General features: G+C 47.4%; 1 protein-coding gene across 3 annotated transcripts in view; it reads left to right on the top strand.

Moving 5' to 3' along the window:
* Positions 1-13,169, top strand: part of PRKCA (protein kinase C alpha) — a 1,238,880-nt gene that overhangs the window by 1,161,187 nt on the left and 64,524 nt on the right. The window lies entirely within an intron of this gene.

The following is a 13,169-nucleotide window of genomic DNA, read 5'->3' as shown; positions in this document are numbered from 1 at the left end:
TGAACTTGCAGCGGGAATACATTTACCCCTATAAAGAAAATAGTTTATTTTTGCTAGCAAAGATACACAATAGATGCTTTCGTAAAGGCCGTTAGCAACATGCCTATTATTGACATTGAGGCATATTCTGGAAATGTCTGATGCCTGCAGTTCCCAGTCAACTACCGAGAAGTCATGTAGTGATGTTAAGTAAGGACACACCCCAGAAATGGACAGCGGGGACACTAGCAGAATAAGTCCGTGGGAGTGGGGAGAGTGAGAACCACAAGTAGTTAATGCAACGACTTTGCCTCCACATTGCTCTTCTCCTTAGCCAAGTGGTTCAAGAGCCAGGGTCATGGGCGCGATTATGAGATTCATATTTTACCTGTATCAAGAACGTGAAACTCGTTCCAGAGGTCACACTGTCTTGACATCTAGTTTGCAGAAGGATGTTGTTGAAATCGTCCACTCCAGGGTATAGGAGAAGAGGCTTTATTGTCGCGGCACAGCCAGGCCGCCCTCACAGGAAGACCGCTAGTATTAAAAAAAGCTGTATTCTGCATTCCATAGAGTTGGTAAGGTTCCCACAGAATGCAGAGCACATACACACCATAACAAAGTTCACATGCAGCAATTACATAAGAGAAAAGGTAAACTGTGTCCTAAGGAAAGTTGTGCCAAAAAACATCATAAGGAAACATTAGTAACTCAAAAAAACCTTATCCATGCTAATTCATTTAAATGCAACAGGTTTCTTGGTACTGTTTTTAGGCATTTAATTGATGGCACTAAATGCTCATCCATTTCATTGGACTAGTTATTTTGATGTCTTCTGCTTGTAATTAATGGACCCGATCGCTAGGGTCTGTCTGCTAGGCTGGAGCCAAGAAATAAGAGGCAGAAAATTAGCAGTGGCCTAAAGGCAGGCTGAGGCGGAATGGCGTTGAGCAGAAAAACATTTGGGGCCGTTTTGAGTCGAACTGTAATTGTTGCATTCATTGTCTGGGTTTCTTTGCATTCCCTATGCATTTCATGAAAAATATGTATGTGTGTATGTATACCTGTGTGTACACACACACACACACACACACACTCGAATATATATCGAATATATATTTATTAATATCACAAATGCAGTCGTGGAGTTTTCAGTTTTTGTGAGGCTTGATATGAGTGAAAGCTTTGCACAAGTCATCCACAGATAGGAAGATATAGTTGAACTAAAGTGTAAGAAATGTCTAGTGTTAGCCTTTATTAATTAATAGTGTTAATTGGCTGGGCTGTCATACATTTTGTGTGCCCCGCTCAAGCATATTCTCAGGGCCTAGAGCGACACTGGGCAGCATGGAAAAGGAAGCTTGCACCCAATGCAATGCAGCCATGGGATGGACCTCAGAGGGTTCTGAGGCAGGAGCAACTGTTCAAATTGAAGGAAAATCTCGTTATTTAAGCAGAAAAAACACTTTCCTTTTCACAGGATGAGATGGATGGAATGACTGTATGCTATGACTCTACAGCATGCAAGCCAGATCAAAATGAAGATTTTAAAGGGGAAGCGACTGCTGCCAACAATGCACTTCTTGTCCTCGTGCTGAATTAGCGAAGAACATTTGCGCAATTGTTTGGTTAATACCTACTGCGCTCCTCGTGCGCTGAAGTGTACCTGCCTTATGCCTCTGGACTAATATACTGAAGCAGGGATAACTTTTTTGGAAACACATGATCAGAGCTACAGGCAGTACTGTGGTAACACACACACCCTTCATTCATAGGGTACCCCCTGTTTGTGCACGTTATGGTCTGTTTTCAGTGCATTGTTTCAGTAAACAAAGAGGCATAATACATAGCGTGATCATAATGAGGGTGATGAGGTGACAGTTTGGGATAAGATTCCATTTGGTGGCATCTTATGTTTAGGTACATTACATTGGAGCCAAGGTTACGCTGAAGGTCAAAGTAGGGCTAGGTTATATCACTCATTCGGGTAGTGTCTCAAGGGTTTATTGTAAGAATTGTGATAAGAACTGAGATCAAACGTAATGTACAGGTTACAAGCAAGGCCTCAGTCAGATTAGAATTAGACTGAGGTTTAAGTGAAGAGAAATGTTTGGGTGACTTAAGAATTAGGTTAGTGTTAAAACTGATAACAAACATTGGAATAAGTCTAATAAAGATTACAGTAAGAGAACCTAGGTTTCAAGGTTTTTTAAAGTTTTACAAAAACATACAAAACAAATGCTATTGCTAAAATAAGAGGGAAATGCAATTCAAAAGCATATTATTTTTTTAGTGAAGCTTTTTCCAAGTAAATAGTGCTCATAGAAATGTCTTTCTTGAAAATCTATTGAATGAAAAGATTTTTCTAATAAAGAATTTCTCTTAAATATACGGAGATAAAATGTCACAGATTTCTGACTGACAGCTGCACTTCCCTATCAGGCCGTTGTCTTCACCCCTCTGCCAGCACAGGATTCGGACCCCATGCTTGTGCACAATGACAAGGGGCCTGCACTTTGTTTACGTCGAGCCAAACAGACAGTACAATTGTCTGGTTGTGAAAGACAAATTTTGGGCTTACCAAGAATACACAACTGCTTGCAGCCCTTCCAACACTCACCATTCGTTAGCTCTACTGTCACTCGTTTGCCTGCTTCTTATTAGATGGCTTTTTGTGTCACAGCTTGTCAATCTTGGGTTTGTAGCTCCCATGGAGCATAGCTTATTTTCCAGCTCTCCCAATGGCTGGCTACTTTGCTTCCAATTATCTCTTTTACAGAATTACTTTTTTTCTTCCTGTTAAAGCATTCCATGAGAGTGCATGTGTTTTCCAGCTGTCTCCTTCATGTTATTTTAACCCATACATTACTCTCTTACATCCACAATGCTCTATCTCGCCCGTGTGTTCTCCCCGCAGTCCATGTTGCTTTCTTTCACCCATGAGTATTTCCCTTTGCCCGTGCTCTCTCTCTCGCTCTCTCTCTCGTTACTTCTCTCCTGCCCACTGTGTTTCTTCTCCCGCACGCACAGTCGCTCATCCGTTTGAATTTTATCTCAAAGCACTTTTATACAACATTTTAAAGAAGCAGTTTCACACTTTTGTTTGTTTATTTACCGATCCATCTCAGATCGGTAAATAAAAAAAATGCCTCTTTCATTTAGTAGCGTCGCTCAAGCTTGGTGAGCTCCTGCACACTCCTACAAAATGAGGTGGCATTGAAAAAATAAAATGTCAATTGATACTTGTATAGCGCACTACTCACCCGCAAGGGTCTCAAGGCGCTTGTACGAATACCGCTGTGGAACCCATCCTGGCTTTCCCTGTGAGGCGTCCACTCCTGGGCGCCCCCAAGGTGGAGGCCAGGCATCCTTAGCGTTGTGGGGGCCGTTGTGGAGATTAAGCAAGCTATTGCCCAGAGTTGCAGAGTGGGACTCCATGATTGGAATAGGCACGGAGGCGAGAATTATCAGGTCCGTGGAATTTTTGAGCCCAAGACCCGCCGAGGCGGGGAATTGAACCCTGATCCCGGGCTAGAGCTCTGCATCAGGATCAGCCGCTCTAATCATTGAGCCACACTTCTCCACATTGTGCTTTTTTAAGCCACACTACACAGCAGCCGGGCTGCGGTACAGCATAAGCATAACTAAAAACACTGGCAAAGATGTTAGGTCTCAGAGGTGAGACTTATTGCATTTGCCAGTGCTTGAATATTGTCCACCACCTACTGTAGCGAGCACAATCCCATTCATTAGTCCGCACTCTGGAATGTACCCTGCACCTTTCCCATGTGTAGGCTAGCTTACCATACATTGCATTGTCCATAGAGTGTGCATATCCCATATCCAACATTGTACACTGGGGGATAGGGTGCAATCTTTGAAAATACCTAAGGCATAATCATATGAAATGTATCCCCTATGGAGTAGGAAACTAGCCAGAAATAGGGAATATAATATAACGTACATTAATTTTGGCAACAAATGCAGAACAAAATAAGGGTATTGTGAGAGAGAATAAAGGGCGACCGAGAAAACGCATACGTAGCCATTCAAATTACACATTAAAACAAAACAACTGAAAACAGGGCAGAAGGTGTGAACCGTACTAAGCAAACCGAAAAGAAACGAAGGGTGAGAATGAAACCGGCACACCAGATATAATAAGAATGGCTGTTCCTGGAACGAGCTGAATGAGAAAGGGCACAGCGCAGGTGTTGATTGGCCCCCCAGTCCGAGCACAGTTTGGCTGATACCGTGTGATCACACCGCAGAACGTGTGAAGAGAGAAGCTGCCAGCCCTGCCCTGAACTTCCGCTGTGATGTACGTGTTTGGTGGTGGCCTCATCCTTGGTTCATTGTGTTCGTTCGTCAGAGGTTCTTTGAAAACAAAAGGGCCTGTGATTGGTGGTAGTGGACTGAGATGCAACTAAAGAGAGCAAACCCCTGTGGGGTCTGAACAAGGCCGCGTCCCTTTCCCAGTTCACCGTATTCACTCTTCCTGTTTGATTCATACCCCAGATGCGACTTGTAGTAAGTGACTGCGCGATTACTACCCCCATTGCTTCTCTTTTTTTTTTTTATTAATCTTTTTATTACGTTCAACAATAAAATCACAAACGTGTTGCACACAGTACATTAAGTTCGTCGCAAGTCCCAGTACATTAGCTTTGGCGGGAAACGGTATGATCACAATGTGTCCATATCGCTTTCTCTATTACGCTGCATTTCCAGTTCCACCGATGGGGAGACACATAGCATACCCCGGTACACATTCCATTTCCCCCACTTCCTGTCCCATTTGTTTGGGCACCCCCTTGTCTTAAAAACGTCCTACTCCGCGACCATACACCTATCAAATTCTTTCATCCACATGTGAGGAGAGGGTACTTCTGTCGCCCCCCATTTTTTCGCTATTTCCCTCTTTACCAGGGTGTAACCCAGTGAGGTTAGTTGTTGCTCTACCTCCGTAAGGTCTGTGGGGGTCCAGATATTAAGGAGACCCAATCTTGCAGTAAGGTGTATTGCTTTCCCCAGGGCACTTTGGATGTGTGTCTTTGCTCCCTCCCATATTCGCCTCAACTCGAGGCACTCCCAGATCATGTGTAAGAAGGTTGCTGGTTGAGAGCAGCCCCTAAGGCAAAGCACCTCTGGCCTGGCCCCTATTTTTGCCAATGTAATGCCCGACATGTAGGATCTATGAAGAATCCAAAGTTGTATTAATTTGAATCTAGAGTTAATTGCTTCATCTTTGGGGGATATTAGTGCCAACTGCCAGTCCTCGTCATCAATTGTCCCCACTTCTCCCTGCCATTGCTCCCTAAGCTTGCGAAATGGGTCTGGTAGGTTATTACAGAGCTTCCTGTAGGTTAGTGATATTGCTTTAGAGTTGAGCGGTCCATCTAGCAGCCTATCTTCTAGTGGGGACGATTCCGGTGTGTCTGTGAGATCTGATATAGTCGTAGTGAGGGCATGCCTAACTTGTAGGTACCTGAAGAATTCTCTTTGGTTCCCATCATACTTTGCCCGTAATTCGTCAAATCCTAGGAGCGACCCTTTTTTAATTAGGTCCCCAACTGCAGATATTCCTATTAAGTCCCACTTGTCAAATCCAGGCTGGTGACATAGGAGCCCCAGTCGCTGGGTATACCACAGGGGCGTGGGTTTTGTTATTATATTGGACCACCCCAATCTGGAATTTGCTTGGTGCCATATCTTGACCGTGTGGCAGGTGGGCCCAAAGTATTTCTTTCTGCTAGCTCTAGAGTAGAGAGCCCCCAAATATCCCAATCGTCCTGTTTGATATCTGTCCAATTGATACGCAGGATCCACCGGGGAGCGATATATTGAGTGATTTATTACCACCAGTTGCGACGCCCAGTAGTACAGTCGAAGGTCCGGACGGGCAATATCCCCATCATACCACGCTTTTGTCAGTTTCGTCAACGTTATGCGGGGAGCTCCCCCATCCCTTAACAGCGGACAGATTTCACTCTCTACGCCAGAGAAATAGGTGTCTGGGATTTGTTGTGGGCAATTCTGCATTATATACAGAAACCGTGGGAGAGCTCGGCCCAGTAAAGAAAGAGGCAGTGATCTCCAGTGCTTTACGTCTGATCTCAACCTGGCCAGCGGTGGTGCCAGGTTGCGCTCATAAAAAAGGGTGGGATCTGCGGTAATATATATCCCTAGGTATCGGAACCCTTCTGTTGCTATTTCTACGTTGCACCCTCTAGGAAGTCTCGGGACTGGCCCCCAGAGTACAAACAACACTGATTTACTCCAATTCATGGCGTATCCTGAATATTTTCCGAAATTTGTAAAGATATCTAACATCCCATGGAGAGACCTATACAGAGAGGCAAGGTATAACCGAATATCATCTGCATACAGCGAGATACGGTCGTCGTGATCCTCCGTCCATTGTAGGCCCCTTATCATGGCGTCTCTTCGCACCCATGCGGCTAGGGGCTCCAACAGAAGGGCAAATTTCAGCGGTGAGAGGGGGCATCCCTGCCGGGTGCCCCTTTTGAGTGTAAACGTTCGCGTTGTACAGTTGTTGACCCGCACCTGGCCCTTTGTCAGTATAGAGCAGTTGTCCCACCCCCTAAACTTCGGTCCAAAGCCCATCTTGGTCAGGACTTCGAATAGGTATGGCCACTCAATTGAATCAAACGCCATAGTGGCATCTAAGGACAATATCACTGCATCCTCATCTATGTAGTCTCGCCTAGCTAGAAAGTTATGGAGGCTTCGGATGTTGAGTGCCGTATTCCTCCCTGGCATGAAGCCTGATTGGTCCGGATGAACCAAGGAGGAAATTACCCCGACCAAGCGCAAGGCTAGAACTTTTGCTAAGATATTTGCCTTGATGTTTACTAAAGATATTGGTCTACTGGAGCTGCATGCCTCAGCCGGTTTCCCCGGCTTGCGGAGTACCACTATGGAGGCTAATCTCTGGTCTTCAGGCAGAACCCCTCACTCAAGGCTTTCCTTGAACATAGATCGTAGATGCGGCACCACCTGAGAGGCCACCAGATGCAGAAACTCAATGGGCATTCCATTGGGTCCCATGGCCTTCCCGGATTGAATACTGCCGATGGCCTTCTAGATCTCTTCATCCGACAAATCTTCCTCAAGAAGGTCCCTGTCTGTCTCCGAGAGCGAAGGTATATCACTATCCAAGAGGAGTTGGTGAGAGTCTTCTGCCGTGTATGTTGAGGAGGAGGAGTAGACTTGATCCAGATGTTCTGCACGACCTTCCGCTATATCATGAGGGTGTCTGACGAGAGTGCCATCTCTGGAGATGAGGCTAGGTACCCATCTATCTACTTGGTCCCGTTTCTCTAGCCACGCTAGGGTCTTGTCCGCCCTATCCCCATCTCGTATACCCTGTGGCGGGTATGTAGTAGTTTAGCCATCGCCGGTTCCCTGGTTTTTATATTATACTCCTCCAGTTTAAGGGCGAGTCAGTGGAAGACCTCATCGGTGGGTGCGGTGACACTATCCAGTTCCAGTTGCTGGAGTTCACTTTCTAACTGCACTATTTGTTGGTGTTTATTTTTAGAGTACCCAGCCTTTAGTGCATGGGCCTGCCCCTTTAGGATCACCTTGAAGGCTTCCCATAAGGTTACTGGGGAGTCTACTGTTCCCACATTTTTTTAAAAATAGTTTACGGTCTGGGTGTGCATTTCTTTTTTAATGTCTGGGATTGTCAAAATCCACTGATTAATGGTGAGCGTGGTTCAGGTCTGTTGTTCCCCATCTGTATAGTCGATACTGACCGGGGAATGGTCTAAAATGCCCCTCGGAAGGGCATGAGGATTGCGAAACTTCCCAACATGGGAATTGTAGGTCAAGAAATAGTCAATCCGGGATGAACTTTTGTGGGCATTGGAGAAATAGGTATATTGAGTATCGTCTGGTTGTATGGTACGCCCTACGTCTGTCAAACCCATTGCTAACGTGAATTCGTCCATTAACACATTCGATCTAGCCCCTTCCCTTCATGGATATCTGTCTGTTAGGTCATTCATAGTCAAGTTATAGTCTCCCCCCAGTATCAGGGGGCCCAGTGGAAGGTCGACCAGTATCTTGCCCAGGTCCGCCAGAACTTCCTTGCCCAACACCGGTGGTAAATACACCTAAATAATGTTTAGTGGCTGTCCCTCCCATTGCGCTTCCAGGACTGCAAACCTTCCCCCCCAGGTCCGACCACCCGCGATTCACTATTAGGGCTAGGTTTTTCTTTGCGAGGATACATGTCCCCCTGGACCCGGAGGTGTAGTCCGCGTGCACCAGAAGTTTGTATCCCCACCTTGTTAGGGCCTTGCTCTTGCCCCCACCAAGTGTGTCTCCTGCAATAACACTACATCCGAAGCATGGCATTTCAGGTATTGTAGGACTATGCCCCGTTTGATTTTGTCCCCCATTCCGTTCACATTCCAGGTAAGCACCGAGAGCGTTTTTTCCCTTCTATCCCCCATCATCAGTAGGCAGAACTAGCAGACTAAGACATAGCGGGATCATTGTGTCGTCGTTATCAACAACCTGCAGGCCAAGTGGAGTATGCGCCCCAGATTTCGGACCCAGTAGCACACCCCCCATCCTCCAGATTACCTGTAACTCTTCCATATGCCTGTGACCCATTAGCAAACATGCAATGCACTGTATGTGAATAATAAATCGCATATACAGCCAACTGTAACACCTGCAACTCCCCACCCCCCCACCCGACTTCCCTCCCTGCCCGACAGACCCCAAATTGCCCGCCACCCAAACTGAGCAGAGCGCTTCGTCCCCATAACAGTTACTTGCGTGAGGGATGAGAGTTCAACCTCAGTCCTTGGGAGCCCACCAGTTGTAGTAGCAGCCATATCGGTGACCAACCCCACCCGCACCACCCTGCGCTTAAGTAAGCTGGAAGCCCCTTATCAGATTTGTTAAGGTCCGCAAGGCACTTCGCGCCCATGGTCAGCTCTTGGCCAGGGACAGACCCCCAGCTTGTCCCACAAATATTACACGCTCATGAAGTAGTAGCGCACGGTGGATCAGTCCCCTTTGTCGCTGCGTCCAGGTGATCGTAGCCTGTTCGTGTCGTGCAGCCGATGTTGTTGCTGTGTTTTCGGTTTGCCTGATCTCGCTGCAGGGCGCCATCCTTCCATCCAATCTCTAGCTTCCCCCGGTGTGGCAAGGAACCAGATCTTGCCTTCCGCTTCGACTCTCAGTTTCGCTGGGAATAACATTGCATAGTAGAGTTCCTTGGCCCGCAGCCTGCGTCTCTGTTTAGACACTGCCGCTGTATAGTCGGGGTAGAGCGTGATTGTATAGTTGTCCAAGCGGATCGGCGGGCTACTCTTACTGCCTGCAAAATGGCGCCTCAATCCCGGAAGTTAAAGAATCTGGCCAGTATCGGTCTGGGGGGGGGGGCACCCGGTTTCGGCCTCCCCCCCGGTACACGATGGGCTCTTTCTACGGAGAAGAAATGCGACAGCCCACGTGGTTTTAAGTGGTTCTTGATGAGGTCCTCCACATATAGGTCCAGAGCAGGCCCCCCCCCACGTTTTCTGGTACACCAATAATACGGACGTTATTGCGCCTAGCTCACCCTTCTTGATCGTCCAGCTTGGCCAGTATTAGCTTATTGTCCTCCTCCAGCCTCCGTACTTGCCGTTGTAGTTCTGTTGTGTCTGTGGACAGTGTCTTTGTCGTTGACTCCACTTCAGTGATTCTCTGGGACAGTTTCGAGAAATACACCCTTATTAAGAAGCTGTCCGTGGAGATCATGCCGATGGAGGACTGGACGTGTTGTAGGGCAGCCATGACGTCCAGGAGCGTGACTGATTCTGGGCCCTGAGGTGCAGGAGCCTCTGCTTGGATATCAGTGCCTCGCAAGGTGTCCGGTTTGGATTGCTGGTGAAGGGTTCCACTAGGCCTAGCATGGAGAGGGAGGGCTGTAATCACTGCTGCCTGCCACGTTTACCACCGTCTCACGCGGCCTTTCGGTTGTCCCGCCCTCACCCCTGTCATCACAATACCAATGTGTTCGTGCTGTAGAGCAAGCCTGCTCTTGCAAGGGCCAGACGGGGCGCTGTTACCCCCAGGGCACTAGGGGCTCCCACCAAGCCTCAGACCCACGGGCCAGTCGTGTCGCACTCTTCCCAAATTGTTTACTCGCTGATGCCACCCAGGGCACGTCCAGGGCCCTCCAATACAGGAATCCAAAGCGAGGCCGACCCCAGCGCCGGGCTCTGCTAGGGGCACCAGTACGGAGCCAACCTTCACTGCAGGAGCTTGCGTTGTAATCACACCCCTCTCACTGGTCAGCTCTTCTGTGTGTTGGGTATTTGCCCCCGCCTCCACACCTTTCAATCACCACAATATCTGGCCCCGGGGTGCCGGCACTATTTAGGCCCGTCTGGTGCTTCGGCCGGCTCCGCCGATCTTTACCGCTCCGGGCGCCGATGTACCGGGCTCCTGCCGTTAGATTCACTACGCCCCACCATTGGATTCACAGCTGTCTCGCTGTCTGTATAGTCGAGCGCCGATCGCGGCACCCACAACGCTTGGGTCCCGGTTCCCCCCGCGGATCCCTGCACCCAGCGCCGCCGATGTTTCTCGCGGCCACCGGCAGAAAGAGTACTTGACTCCCCGGCTTCGTTAGGAGGCGCAGCCTGTCCTGCGCCATCCCACACCGGTCAGCCGCCACAGGTCGCACGGAGGTCCGGACCGCCTCTAACTACACCTTCGATGTCCTGGTTCACGCTCTGCCGTGCATGAGGGGGTTAGCTGCAAGGATTTATTTACGGATTCGTGTGGAAGGCTCCCTCGGCTACGGAGCTTTTCTAGGCTGCGGCCATCTTGCTTGGCTGCTAGCCACGCCCCCCCCTTTGCTTCTTGATGGGACCGTCCATGAGGTGACCATGATCACATCCCCCGTTACCTTTTGCCTTTCCTCCCCACAGTTGGACTCCTGAGCTCATTCATTCCGGCCCTCATCCTGATCTGGTAGCAACCTCCTTCCAGTAAGTTTTTTTTCTCCTTCATTCACAGACCACCCACTGGTCTTTTCCTCATGGCTATATCCTCTTTTCCAGCGTATAGCCGACTATTTAACTAGGCGCTCTTGTCCCTTCTACCGCCGCCCTCAGACGCATTGTGCTCCCACTTTCCTTCAGTCCCCTCTAAGTGGTTTATTGATTGTTCAGACCTCACAGGTCAGTACCCACCCCTTGACTAGTTTGATCACAAATCTAATTCTCTCTAAGCCTAGGCACTATAATTCCCTATCTTTACCCGTCCGACGCTACACGACTTTATGCGGCCATTCACTGCTCGCTCCGAGCCCTGTCTAGCCCCCAGACCCCATAACCTCCCCCCCCCCCTTTTCTTTGGCTCATCACTTTGCCCTTGTGGCCTCTACCCTTTCACCTTAAATCCTTTTACGAACTCTTTTTTTCTTGGTCCACTATTGAATGTTACCATTATTCTCCTCATACAGCACTGTTTTCTAAAAATTGTAACCTGGTCATGATGAAAAGGCCGAAACGCTGTCGACTTTTACAGCATAATTTACGGCGCCTCCCTCGTGATTGCCCACAACAATTAACCTGTTCATAATGTATCAAATGTATGGGCATCACTAAGAGTGCACTGTATATATGATTTGTTTTGTTTGCGGTCTTCTTCCCGCTGTATATACCCCTTAAAGTGTCACCAGCGCCGTTCACCTTCTCACGAGCACTTGTGCACAGCATAATACAGGTTACATGACATTTAATGTAACACAGTGCATTTATGATTGTTTATTTTGACCATAAAACTAAATATATGTAAAAGGTTTTTCTCCTCAACCATATGTCTCCTGGTTTCTTGTCTCCCTTCTCCCCTTCCCATGTTCATGGCAAGAGGTTGTGCTCCATTGTAAATTGTCTACCAAACACAACCCTTTGAGACACGGTTGAATGTTATATACTATTTACTTTGGTCTCTGCCAGGTTTACGGGTAACCTCCTGTAGTTTGTTGCTGAACACTTACTGTTTGTGTCAGGGACTTTTGCAGTGTTGCTGCATGCACTTTGCCTTTTTCTTAAGGGACAAATTTGCTCTGTTGCTACTTTTGCTATTACACCCCATTATACAACTTAAAGTGAATCCTATTCTCCTTCCTCTACTTTGCACTCAGAAAATAGGGGGGTGACCGAACTAAAGAGGAGCTGAAGGACCAGGAAGAAATAATATAGGGCGAAAAAGTACCAAGAAGTGCTACATGAGAAAGAAGCAGAAAGGAAAAAGTAGAGAAAAGGAAGTTAATAAAAGCAAACGAACTAGCAAAGGGAAAGAACAAAGGAATCTAGAAAAAGCAAGTAAGCTACAGAAAGGATAGAGCGAGTGAGTAAAAGAAAGGTCGAAGAACTGGAACGAGGACATAAGCAGGAGGCAAAAGAGAGCAGTAGGCAAACAAGGAGGGGTGGAGCTGTTCCGTGCAAAGTGGGTAAGGATGTGAGAAAAATGGACCGGTCACAATAGTATGAATGGAGATAGGAAATCAGAAGGAGAGATGAGAGCATGCTGCTGGGGAGGTGTCAAATATTGAAATTAAAAGGGCGAGGATTGAGGCATGAAACAAGGACTGCACGTGCCTGAAAGAAGGCTGGGAAAGATAAAATAAGAATGAAACTGTGAAATGGCACCTTGATAGAGTGGAGGAGGGAACATGCATGGAACCAAAGGGGCAGAGGTGGGGAAAACCAAAGTGAAACGAGTCACAAATGAGAGATGTAGATATAGGTCGAGGTCGATAGGAATGCAGGGCTAAGATTATTATATAGGCAGAGACGGAGTTGAAAGTGGCACTGAATGCTGAAAAAGAGGGAGATAAAGCTGGAAGTCAGAAAGTAAATAAGGTTATAATTAGTTGTGAAAATCGGTGAAAAGGTGAAAAGGAGAGTGTATGATATTGAGATTAGAGAATGTCAGATGTGCAGGTGAGAGGCAAATGAGATAATGGAGGTGGGAGACAAAGTGGGAGGGATAGAAGTCAACAGGGGATGGAGTTGAAAGAATACGAGAGGTAGAATTAGAGGTAAAAATCAAACGGGATCAGAGAGAATGAACTAATGGGAGAGATAAAGGTACTTCTAGGCGAAATAGTAGAGTATGCCGGTCAGTTGCAGAGAAGAGAAAACAAGTGG

This window comes from Triturus cristatus, chromosome 7, assembly GCF_964204655.1.
Source record: "Triturus cristatus chromosome 7, aTriCri1.1, whole genome shotgun sequence".
In the NCBI taxonomy this organism is placed as follows: domain Eukaryota; kingdom Metazoa; phylum Chordata; class Amphibia; order Caudata; family Salamandridae; genus Triturus; species Triturus cristatus.
This window is presented reverse-complemented; position numbering and strand designations above follow the sequence as displayed.